Genomic DNA, 11,473 nt, shown 5'->3' on the forward strand with positions numbered 1-11,473 from the left:
TCCTCTGTCACGCTGTTCTATGAGGAAGAAATCAAAGTGATCCTAAACAATATGAAATGAATGTAGAATCCCAAAAGGACGTATCCCTCTCTCGTGATGTGCTCAAGATATTAATCTCGACATTTTACAAAAAAAACAAAAGATTAAACATGCTTTTTCCTCAGGGCAAATTCTTCCAGCATCAAAGCAGAATGTCATGTCAGTAACCCAAGAGCATGCCAGAAAGCAAAATGTATTTACAGCATTGCCTCCCAAGTTTAAAGGCAAATTGCAACATATTATAATGTACTACAATTCATATTAGAGAATGAATCCATTGACACTTACTTATCAATGCAGGATCCAGAGGTAATCCCCAAAGCTTTCTGCATAGGAAAATCCACTGCTGTTTCAAGTGATTTCCCTTTCAAGTTTCCAGCATTGTTTAAAATATGACTCACATTACCCCTAGTTTTCTATTTCTGTAAAGTTTTTGGGCTGGTAGATCATGTTGATTACAAAGGGTTTTTTAGAAGGAGGGAGCCACCTAAGGCCAAATCTCTTTGCCTTCTTTATAGCCACTGAATCCAACTCAGTTATTGTGGCAATTCTCCTCAGTACAGAAAGTGTGATTTGGGCCTTGGATTAGTGACTTCACTAGAAGGGCAGTTATCTATGCTGGCATACACCCTGTGCAACCCCCAAATCAATGGCATTGCACAGGGTATAAAAACCAGGGCAGAATGTGACTCTACACAATATAACTAGAACTAGTCGCCTCCCATCTCCAACAAAGCCAATAGTGTATGTTGTAAAGGAAATTTTGAAAGAATAACTTTAAAAATAAATAAATAAAAGAAAATAAATGGAAGGTTTTGTATCTAAACTAAGATCTAGTATTCCTTTTGCATGCAAAATTCAGTGGCGTTATGCATGCATGCAAGTCAGCTGGAACGAGTCCATTACAATTAACGATACAGTAAAAAGCAAACCTTAAACTAAATAAACAAATGCAATCATTTGTAATATCACTGTAAGCAGACAAGCTTCTTAAACTTTTAAAATATTCAATTCTTTTCTAAACAAAGCCGAATGAATTATATGGTTATTTTTAGTTTCTTAAATCAGTATGTGTAAAAGGAATGCATTTTTTCCAGGCCCTGACATATATTTAGTGTGTGGTTCTTCTCAGAAAAGGTACTGGGTAATAACAGCAGTGAAGGTTCTGTACTTATCGGATCTCGCTGATTTCCATATTAAAGGTACTCAGACAAAAAACCAAAAAGATGTTTTTTCTAACTGCCAGGACTGCCTTTCGCAGGTTTCATAACTGGTTAAACACTAACTAGTTCAGTCTGCATTGGTTTATTGCTACTGGGCATTGCACTCACTGGTCCCACCCCCCAGCCCACAGTATACCAATGATCTTTTGAAATCTCCCAGAACGCACGGTGAATGAAAGCTGAGCCAAGAACTCAGCTTGGATACTGGGATAGGTATCTGGTTGAAATGCTTTAGCACAGCACCAATGTGGATGCAAGGTGTATCTTAAACCAATCCAGCTCGGTGAACATGGATGCACTGAAACAATTGAGCTGATATTGGTACAGGACAAACAGTTCTATAACTAAGGCTTCAGTTCTCCAGTGTAGACAAAACCTAAGAGTCAAGCAGCATTTTTTTCCTTCTCACACCGTGGTATACAGGTATTTGTCAAATTAGGCCCTGGCTGACACCAGTGCAGCCCTGTCTCCTTGAGTGTAACCAGTTAGGCCCTACTAAATATTTCTGTTGATGCACAAACAGGGATCGAATCCAGCTCGTTCCATCTGAGTTATGTTGCTCCAAAGGGCTAACAGGAGTAAAAAGAAATAAAAGTTTCACTTTAATGACCTAAAGAGGACTCTGAGTACACACGGGGAACAGGTCTCAAGTCAGAAGGTACACATTTTTACCTAGTCACTTTGCAGAGAAGAAGTACACCTCAAAAGATTTTCAGCTTATGACTTTCGGAATATTTAGGCTATGTCTACTACCCTAGGCAGCTTTTAGCAATACGGCTGTGTCATAAATATAAAGGGAAGGGTAAACACCTTTAAATCCCTCCTGGCCAAAGGAAAAACCCTTTCACCTGTAAAGGGTTAAGAAGCTAGGATAACCTCGCTGGCACCTGACCAAAATGATCAATGAGGAAACAAGATACTTTCAAAGCTGGACGGGGGGAGAAACAAAGGTTCTCTCGGTCTGGGTGTTGCTTTTGCTGGGACTAGAGCAGGAATGCAGGTCAGAACTCCTGTAAAGGGCTAATAAGCAATCTAGTTAGATATGCGTTAGATTCTGTTTTGTTTAAATGGCTGATAAAATCAGTTGTGCTGAACGGAATGTATATTCCAGTTTTTGTGTCTTTTTGTAACTTAAGGTTTTGCCTAGAAGGATTCTCTAGGTTTTGAATCTGATTACCCTGTAAGGTATTTACTATCCTGATTTTACAGAGGTGATTCTTTTACTTTTTCTTCAATTAAAATTCTTCTTTTAGGAACCTGATTGCTTTTTCATTGTTCTTAAGATCCAGGGGTTTGGGTCTGTGTTCACCTATGCAAATGGGTGAGGATTTTTACCAAGCCTTTCCCAGGAAAGGGGGTGTAGGGTTTGGGAGGATTCTGGGGGGAAAGGTGTTTCCAAGCGGGCTCTTTCCCAGTTATATATCTGTTAGACGTTTGGTGGTGGCAGCAATGAAGTCCAACGGCAAAAGGTAAAATAGTTTGTACCTTGGGGAAGTTTTAACCTAAGCTGGTAAAAATAAGCTTCGGGGGGTTTTCATGCAGGTCCCCACATCTGTACCCTAGAGTTCAGAGCGGGGAAGGAACTTTGACAGGCTGTACCGCTACAGCCGTGCCACTAAAAGGCAGGCAGCGTAGCCGCTATTTGTCAGCGGGAGAGAGCTCTCCTGACAACAAGAAACTTCCACCCCCAATGATCGGTGGTAGCTTTGTCGGCAGGAAAATGCTCCTGCTGACAAAGCGCTGTTCACACCGGCGCTTTTCCTCAGCAAAACGTTTGTCTTTCGGGGTGTAAGCTGTTTTAACATCTCTGAACAACAAAAGTTTTGTCATTCAGTTGCCAGCATAGACAAAGCCTTACTGTCCTACTACCCCTTTACCCTTCGAGATCTGTTTAAGTATGAACAGCAGAGTAAGCGGGCACACAGGGAGTTATAGTAGTTTGCTATTCAACTGTTCTATTGTCCATAATGGAAATGTTTCTCAAGCTTACATTTCAGCCCGTATCCCTTGCATGCTGTATTCTTGGCACACATTTGGACAGCTCAGCTGTCATTGCCTATACCCATTCATAAAATGTGACCACACTGCTGAAAGCCACTGCTTCTTGTGCACCCAGAAATAATGTCATATCTCAGTCAAAAACATACTTCCATAAATTGCCTCTACTTGGAAAGCCCGAAGGCCACATCTGGACTCTGAAGTCAATGGGAGTTGTGTACATGGATCAAGGGCAATATTTAAACTTCTGTCTGATTTTGGAAGCAATCCATGTAGAGAGTTCATTAGCAAGTCAGTCAGATAGGAATGTATAAAACTCTTAAAGCAGAATGGAAGATGAAGTTAAATTAGCACAGCTTTATTTTGATGAATAATAAATAGGATAGGTTTGTAACACACAATTTCAAAAGATATTAGAACTTAATGGCTCATTGACTGCGGTGGGAGAAGATGCAGACCTAGCCCTCCCCCCATACATCCCAAAAAATCATCACACCATATTCTTAGCAGGACATCATTATATTTGTTTGTTTCAGCAGTTCACTTTCTTATATGGAGAACACAATGGTGTAATCAGGCGCAAACAATTCAATCCCTGGCAGACCAGCCCCTGACTCATTTTTGGGCTCAAACCAGCCAAAAAAAAATAGTTTAATATTGTGCCCCAGAGCTAGCAGGAAATCCAAACTTCCGCAAGGGCAAGAGAACCAGGGGAAGAACTACACAAAAGCAAACAGGGGAGACCATATCACTATATCAAGGCCTTGGTCTAAACACATGGATTGTTGGTGTGTGCAAGATGAGATAAGAGTTGGACTAAATAAGACTCAGGGTTCTTTTCTCTTCTTCTTGTATGCACATAACTTACTGAAGATACATTCCCACCCAGAGGGTTGAATACACTTTGTGGAAGGGGAGGGGTATGAGGAGGTTTAGGTATCAAAGTAAACTAAGAATTGAGGAAAGTGTCAGCTATGTAGCATGCTGCCTGCCTCTTGGGCAGGGGTGGCCAATCTGAGCCTGAGATGGAGCCAGAATTTACCAATGTACATTGCCAAAGAGCCACAGTAATACATCAGCAGCCCCCCATCAGCTCCACCCCCACCCCACCGCCAGCCCTGCCGATCAGCAGCTCCCCCCTCTCTCCCCACACCTCCCAATTAGCTATTTCGTGGTGTGCAGGAGTGGAGTGAAACCCTGCTTATTCCTTGGGGAAGAGTTCAACCCCAGTCCCAGCCCCCCTCCCCCAAGGAGATGGACATTCCACAAGCTGAAACTCTTCTTTCCCCTGCACAGGAAAATCCCCAAGAGAGGGTTTGACACAGAGAAAGTTCAAAAGGCATTTTTATCTCACAATCCCCAAAACAGCCCCAGAGAGAGACAATGAAAAAGAAAACAGCCACACCAGGGCAAGTTTTAGCAGAGTATTGTCCCGGGGTGTATAAACCCCAGGCTACTCCAGCCACTAAAAAGTTAACAGGGAAACTCCTGGTCTCATCAGCTGAGGCTAGTTGCTAGAATTGTAACAGCTGGGGGAATAAAAAGACTGCAGGTGCTCCCTGCCTCCATTTCCTCCTCCAAGGGCGGGTCCCTACAGCTTTCCCCACCCAGGCTGGAGCTGTTGCCATAGCTTTGTCCTCCAGCCAAGTCAGTCACTAAAACATAACCCTTTCCAGGGCAACACTAAAATACACACACACAGCTTTCCCACCCCGCTCGGGCGCCTCTTCCGAGCTACCTTTGAGTCTCTCTATTCTTGGATAGAGCACTGACTTCCAGGCTGCTTCCCCAGAGTCCCACACATAGCCTCAGCCCCTATAGACTACCTTTCAGCCTTCCCTATACTGGGATAGGACAGGGACTCCCAGCCTGCTTCCCTGGAGTCCCCAGCTTCTTCCACACCTGACTTCAGTGCCTTCCACAAGACTCCCTGTGACTCAATTCTCTTCTCCTCCTGCTACCCGAGTTCTCTCCACTGTTTGGATAAGGCCGAGGTGATACTCAGGCTGTCCCCTGACCCCAAACAGCCCTGCCCCCTTAGGCTGGGAGGCAGCTAATTACGGCACAGGTGAGGCTGATTGAACAGGGCTGGCTAGCCCCAGGCCTCTTGGCCCTTAAGGGCAGGCCACCCTGCTACAGTTTTTTTTTTTTTTGGACATGAAAACTAGAGATATGTAGAGGGGGCCCTGAACCAGCCCTTTGGTCCCAAACTAGTCCAGTTAGAAGGTCTTAAAATAAAACATCAAGGACAGTTGGGTATACATTTGACTTCCGTCGGAGCATTCCCGGTGTAGGAACTACAAGATCAGGCCCCGACTCAGAACTACAAGATGGCGCCCAATTGCTTACTTGTTTATTTAATTATTTTCAGGGAAGCAGAAAGGCCCCTAACCAGGCAGTCAATGCTTTGATTAAAGCAGTATAGCCAAGCTAAATACTCAATATCCACAAGACAAAGACAGTGAGCGGAAAAGTGTATTCTTCCTATGCACATATACGTTTCTTAGATACTTCTTTTAAAAATCTGGGAGAAGATACTCTCGTGATGAGAACTGTATAAACACCTCAACAAACAGAAAAATAAATGCAAAATGCATTTAACTGTAAATCTGGAAAGGAGTCAGTGATTTGAGAGACAAAGTGAGGTAAGCTGTAAGAGAAAGTGGCTTATACCCACAAGCTAGGAACTGAATGCTCTTTTCCTCCTGTGCAAACAGAGGGGAGCTGAAATCCATGGATCCTGCCTGGAAAAGCTGGTTCCACAGCAGAATCCCCCAGACCTGATGGAAGCCCCCCCTTCCGCTTGCCAGGAACTGTCCAGCAAAACAAAAATAAACTCTGAAAAAAGCATACTTCCAGTGCTGAATGACAACTAGTCTACAACAAGTGACAGACCATATTAAACTTCTGTATGGCTTTTGACTTGGTACTGTACAACATTTTGATTGAAAAACTAGAACAAAATAAAATTAACACGGCACACGTTAAATGGATGAAAAACTGGCTAACTGATAGGTCTCAAAATATAACAGTAAACAGGGAATCATCATCAAGTAGATGGGTTTCCGGTGGGATCGCGTAGGGATAGATTCTTGGCCCTAGGCTACTTAAATTCTTATCCATGACTTGGAAGAAAACATAAAATCATCATTGATAAAGTTTGCAGAGGATACAAAAATTGTGGGAGAGGTAAATAATGAAGAGCACAGGTCACTGATTCAGAGCAATCTAGATCACTTGGTAAACTGGGTGCACGCAAACATGTGTGTTTTAATACACATAAATGTAAATGTATACATCTGAGAACAAAGAAATGTAGACTATACTTACACAGTTGGGGACTCTATCCTGGGAAGTGGTAACTCTGAAAAAGATTTGGGCATTGTGGTGGCTGAATATGAGCCCCCAGTGTGATACTGTGGTGAAAAGAGCTAATATGATCCTAAGATGCATGAATAGGGGAATCTCGAATAGGAGCAGAGAGGTTGTTTTACCTCTGTATTTGGAACTGGCGCAACTGCAGTTGGAATTTTGGGTCCAGCTCTAGCACCCTCAATCCAAGAAGCATGCTGATAAATTGGAGCGGGTTCAGAGAAGAGTCACGAGAATGATTAAAGGATTAGAAAATCTGTCTTACAGTGATAGACTCAATGAGTTCAATCAATTTAGCTTAACAAAGAGAAGGTTAACAAGTGCCTTGGTTACAGCCTATCAGTATCTACATGAGGAACAAATATTTAATAATGGCCTGTTCAATCTAGCAGAGAAAGGTCTAACATGACCCAATGGCTGGAAGTTGAAGCTAGACAAATTCTAACTGGAAATAAATGTGTAAATTTTTAACAGTGAAGGTAATTAACCACTGGAACCATTTACCAAGGGTGATGGTGGATTCTCCATCACTGACCATTTTTAAATCAAGATAGGGTGTATTTCTAAAAGATCTGGTCTAGGAATTATTTTTGAGAAGTTCAATGGCCTATGTTATCCAGGAGATCAGGCTAGATCAGTGGTCCCCAAACTGTGGCACACCGCCCCCCTTGTCCCCCGGAGGAATGTTCAGGGGGGCACGGCAGGGCCCAGATCAGCCTCCATGGGGGCAGAGAGGGAGTGTGGGCCACCCAGCCCCGCTCTGCTCCCAGCCCTTCCCCCAGTAGCGGCCCCGGCTCCCGGCCCCACCCCCAATCTTGGCCCCCAGCTGCAGCTCTGCTCCCGGCCCCAGACCTGCCCCCAGTTGCAGCCCCAGCCTTGGCCCCCTTACTGCTGTCCACGCTCCCCCTCCCTCAGAGCCGCAGCCCCAACTCCTGGGGGGGGGGCATAGACAGGAGTAAAGTGGGGCATGACGTGAAAGTTTGGGGACCACTGTGCTAGATGATCACAGTGGTCCCTTCTGGCCTTGGAATCAATGAGTCTCCTTCCTTCCTCCCTGATTTTACCTAGCTATGTCAAAAGCCAATGTCAGATGTCTAGAAGCTGTGACTAGTCCAGTGCATTTACTCATGTGTGCATTTGCAAAACTTTCTCAACACATTCATTAAATGTGACAGGCCAAATTCTACTCTGACATATATGCAGCAAGGTTAAAATTCAGCTTCCCCTCCACATACATCTGGCAGATACATATTCTCATATAATGGATGGAAAATGGGGCTGTGCACACGAAACAGAATTGAATTTGGCTGCATGTACCCAGGAATGTACTATGACAAGTCTAGAACTCACATCACTTTAGTGACCCCTTAAAAGCAGTGAACATGCTGCAATATGCCAAAGTTAGCAACCCAAGACAAATGCCACCATGGAACGAACACAAACGCCCTGTCTAGGTAACAAAAGAATGCTTTTTTCAATCCATTTAGCTCTGTCTGAGCTTCCTTAGGTGGGAGTCTTAACTGTTAACCTGTTTCTAAAGGGGTGTTAAGGCAGTGGAGGGTTCCGCTAACCTGAAAGAAAAAAGCTCACAAACACATTCCTCCATCATCTAGACATGCTCCCAGACTGCAGTGTCCATTTCTGCTCTACTTCAGCCAGGTAAGTTTGCAGTAGTACTTGTCGCGGCAACCCTAGAGACATTCTAGGGCTTGTTTACATACAAAAGTTGGACTGCTTAAATATACTGCTATAATTAAACTGTGCAAACACTGAAGCCAAGTCTGCTCTAGAAACGTTTGCTATTCTACCAATGTCAGTTCAGGGTGCAATATGGATTTTGAGGGTTGTTTTGTGGTGAGGTGTTTTGTTTTGTTTTTTTTAACCAAACAAAAGCCCTAGTGTAGAAACATTTATAATGACATGAAAGTGCTTTTGCCTGTCTAGCTCATTTTGTCCAGCACTTTTTTGCAGGTGTCAACTGCATCTACACTAGGAGGGTTTGATGGTATAACTATAACAGTATAATTAAGCAATACAAAACGTTTCTGGTGTAGACTAGCCCTTAGTGAGGATGCAGATACAGTGGCCCAAGTATGCTTTCCAGCCTTACAACCAGTCTTACACAAGAAAGGAAATAAGCTGTACTAGTATAATGCACCTTTATACCTGTAGTAATGTGTCCACATTATGGGTTGTACTGGAATAACTATTTCAGTTAAAACAAAATCACACACCTGATATAATACTGATCCAGAATTGATCATACCTGGAATCTCTCTCCTTCTCTGGAACCCAGAAAGACATTCGGGAATACAGAATATCTAACTGAGCCCTCCAAAGGGAGAATGCAGATTTCACAACATAGAAAAGTTAGATGCTGCTGATCTATCAGAAGCCACACTGACAGATATACTCTCAAATACCATCTCGCTAGCTGCTGAGTGACTGAATAACATCTTTTCCTTCTGTGCTGAAGAATTTGAGAAAGGCCAATTGCTATCACAGAGCCAAAAAGAACAAAAGAACTTGCCGCAGGTGGTACAAATGTGCATGTCTAATTACACCCTCCACTCACCTGTCAGATTCCTCAACTCTGGACATGGCTAGAGGGAGAGTCCAGCAAAGTATCTGAGTTGTAAAGAGGAAGAGATAAGAGGGAAGGAGAGGAGGGGGTGGGTGGGCAGGAGAAAAGGAGCGATTGGCTGATTCAAGTACTGAGCATGTCATGGAGGAGTCTTATATTATTCCAGTCAGTGGACTGAACCTCTCCCTCCACTGCCCCATTCCTCTTCCCTTCCTCTCCCCGCAAATATCTGTCACACATCTCTCTCCTCAAGAATCTGGATGTTTCTCACTACTGCAGTGTATCTGCTGAGCATGTCACATAGCACTGTTTAGACAAAAAGAAAAGGAGGACTTGTGGCACCTTAGAGACGAACACATTTATTTGAGCATAAGCTTTCGTGAGCTACAGCCGATGAAGTGAGCTGTAGCTCACGAAAGCTTATGCTCAAATAAATGTGTTCGTCTCTAAGGTGCCACAAGTCCTCCTTTTCTTTTTGCGGATACAGACTAACACGGCTGCTACTCTGAAAACTGTTGAGATAGTAGATTTATACCAAGAAAGTCCACAGCAAAATTAAGAAGCCCATAGTATTCCCCTAGCTGTCCTATATATACACATAGTCTTCCTTTCAAACTCCTCCTTCGGTCTCATTAAGCTCACACTAGGCTAGCAAGTCTGCACAACTTGAAGAACAATTTCATGAAAAAGTGAGTTTATCTGCCAATTTCCCCCGTGTTCCACATGTAATTTGATTTGCAAACCCCCACCACTCCACAAACTGTTCTCCGTTCTCCCTCTCCACCCCGAGAGTTGTTTTCAGTAAAGCAAGAGTTTTGAAACATTTCAAGTATTATTTTTTTGGGGGGGTGGGGGACGGGCAATTTGCCACTTTCAGAACAACAAACCACCACCACCAGGTAAGCAAATATTTGCATATTTGCCCGGGTGGGCAGGAAACAGGTTTTGGATCATATCGCTTATTCTGACGGACCGCAGAGTTCTGTATGCCATTACACCTCCCGCGCACGCAGTCCGTCACTTAGGAGGACCGCATGCTGGTTAATTACTTCAACGTTGCAGCCGCTTGAGCCTCTGCAACTGGGCTAGGGTTTGTTCCGTGCACGTTCCCGGGGGGGAGGACGAAAACAGGATTTCTGAACGGAGTAGCGCGATGCCTGCTGGTTGTTTTGACTTCTTAGGGGAGCCAGAAACGTCCACGCAAGGCGGTGGCTCTACCATCCGCGCAAACGGGGAGGGTCCGGGGCGCCGGGGCTTTTGCGAAGCCGCGGTACCGTGCCCAGGCCGGTGACCCTGCCCGCGCCGTGCCTGGGAGCGCTGCTGCTGCGCTCAGGAGCTCAGTGGCTGTGGAGAGGGGGGACTCCCAGGTGAGCAGGAGGCAGCGGCGGGGCGAGTGGCCCGGGGACCTGGCCCAGAGCTACATCTTGAAGTTCCCTGCAGAGGGCGGAACTCCCACGGGGCGGGGGGGGCCCGATCCCCCGGCCCGCAGCACTGACTGACACTCCCGTCAATTGCGGAGGGCTGCTGCTCGCCCGGCTCCCTCCCGCAAGCCATCCCTCCCTCGCTCGCTCCTGCCGGCGGACACACTTACCCTCCTCTGCCGGGCCGGCGGGCGCCGCTGCTGCTGCTGGAGCCGTTTCGTACCGGGGGGATCCCGGAGCACCCGAGGGGAGGGACCAAAAGTTTCTGTGAAACTGACCAACTGCGCGAAGTGTTTGTCTAACCTGAAACCCAGGGGCGATGGCCCATCAATCATTGTTAATTACCAGGCCCTTGAGACCCCCCCCCCCTTCCCCCTGCAGGAGAGGGCCGGGCTGCCCTGCTGTTGAACTATCTGGGGATAAAGCCGAGCTTCAGTTCCACCTCGCCAGTTAAACGTCTTTAGGGGGGAAAGGGCTTGTAGACCCCACAGGTGCTTTGCAGAGCCACTGAGACCTAACCAGAGATGGAACCAACTAGGCCATTTTCTACAGCAGGGCATTTCCCCCTCTCTTATACCAGTGGGGGGAGGAGGGGAGGGGAGGGGAAAGGGGAAAACCTGGAAATATTTACTCTCTAATAGGAACGAGGTGGGTCCCCAGCAGCCTCCCGGGACCCTCTGCCTGTAGCGCCCTCCACTCAAAAAGCCAGGGGAAAGCTGCACATATTGAAACAATGAAACAGCCTGTTTTATAACATTCTCCTGGAGAAGGAGAAAATCTGCATCATATTTCCTGGTGGAAAAAGAAGAAAGTTAAACAACGTCAATGTCCCCGTC

General features: G+C 45.4%; 1 protein-coding gene across 1 annotated transcript in view; it reads right to left on the reverse strand.

Annotated features, from left to right (window-relative positions):
• The window catches only part of FBLN2 (fibulin 2), a 192,145-nt gene extending 181,270 nt beyond the window's left edge, over positions 1 to 10,875 (reverse strand). The window contains exon 1 of the mRNA XM_074958111.1: positions 10,808 to 10,875. The gene's annotated coding sequence lies outside the window, so the exon portion shown is untranslated. The remainder of the gene's footprint in view (positions 1 to 10,807) is intronic.
• Positions 10,876 to 11,473: the final 598 nt, after the last annotated feature.

Source organism: Natator depressus, chromosome 7 (genome assembly GCF_965152275.1).
Source record: "Natator depressus isolate rNatDep1 chromosome 7, rNatDep2.hap1, whole genome shotgun sequence".
NCBI classification, from domain to species: Eukaryota; Metazoa; Chordata; order Testudines; family Cheloniidae; genus Natator; species Natator depressus.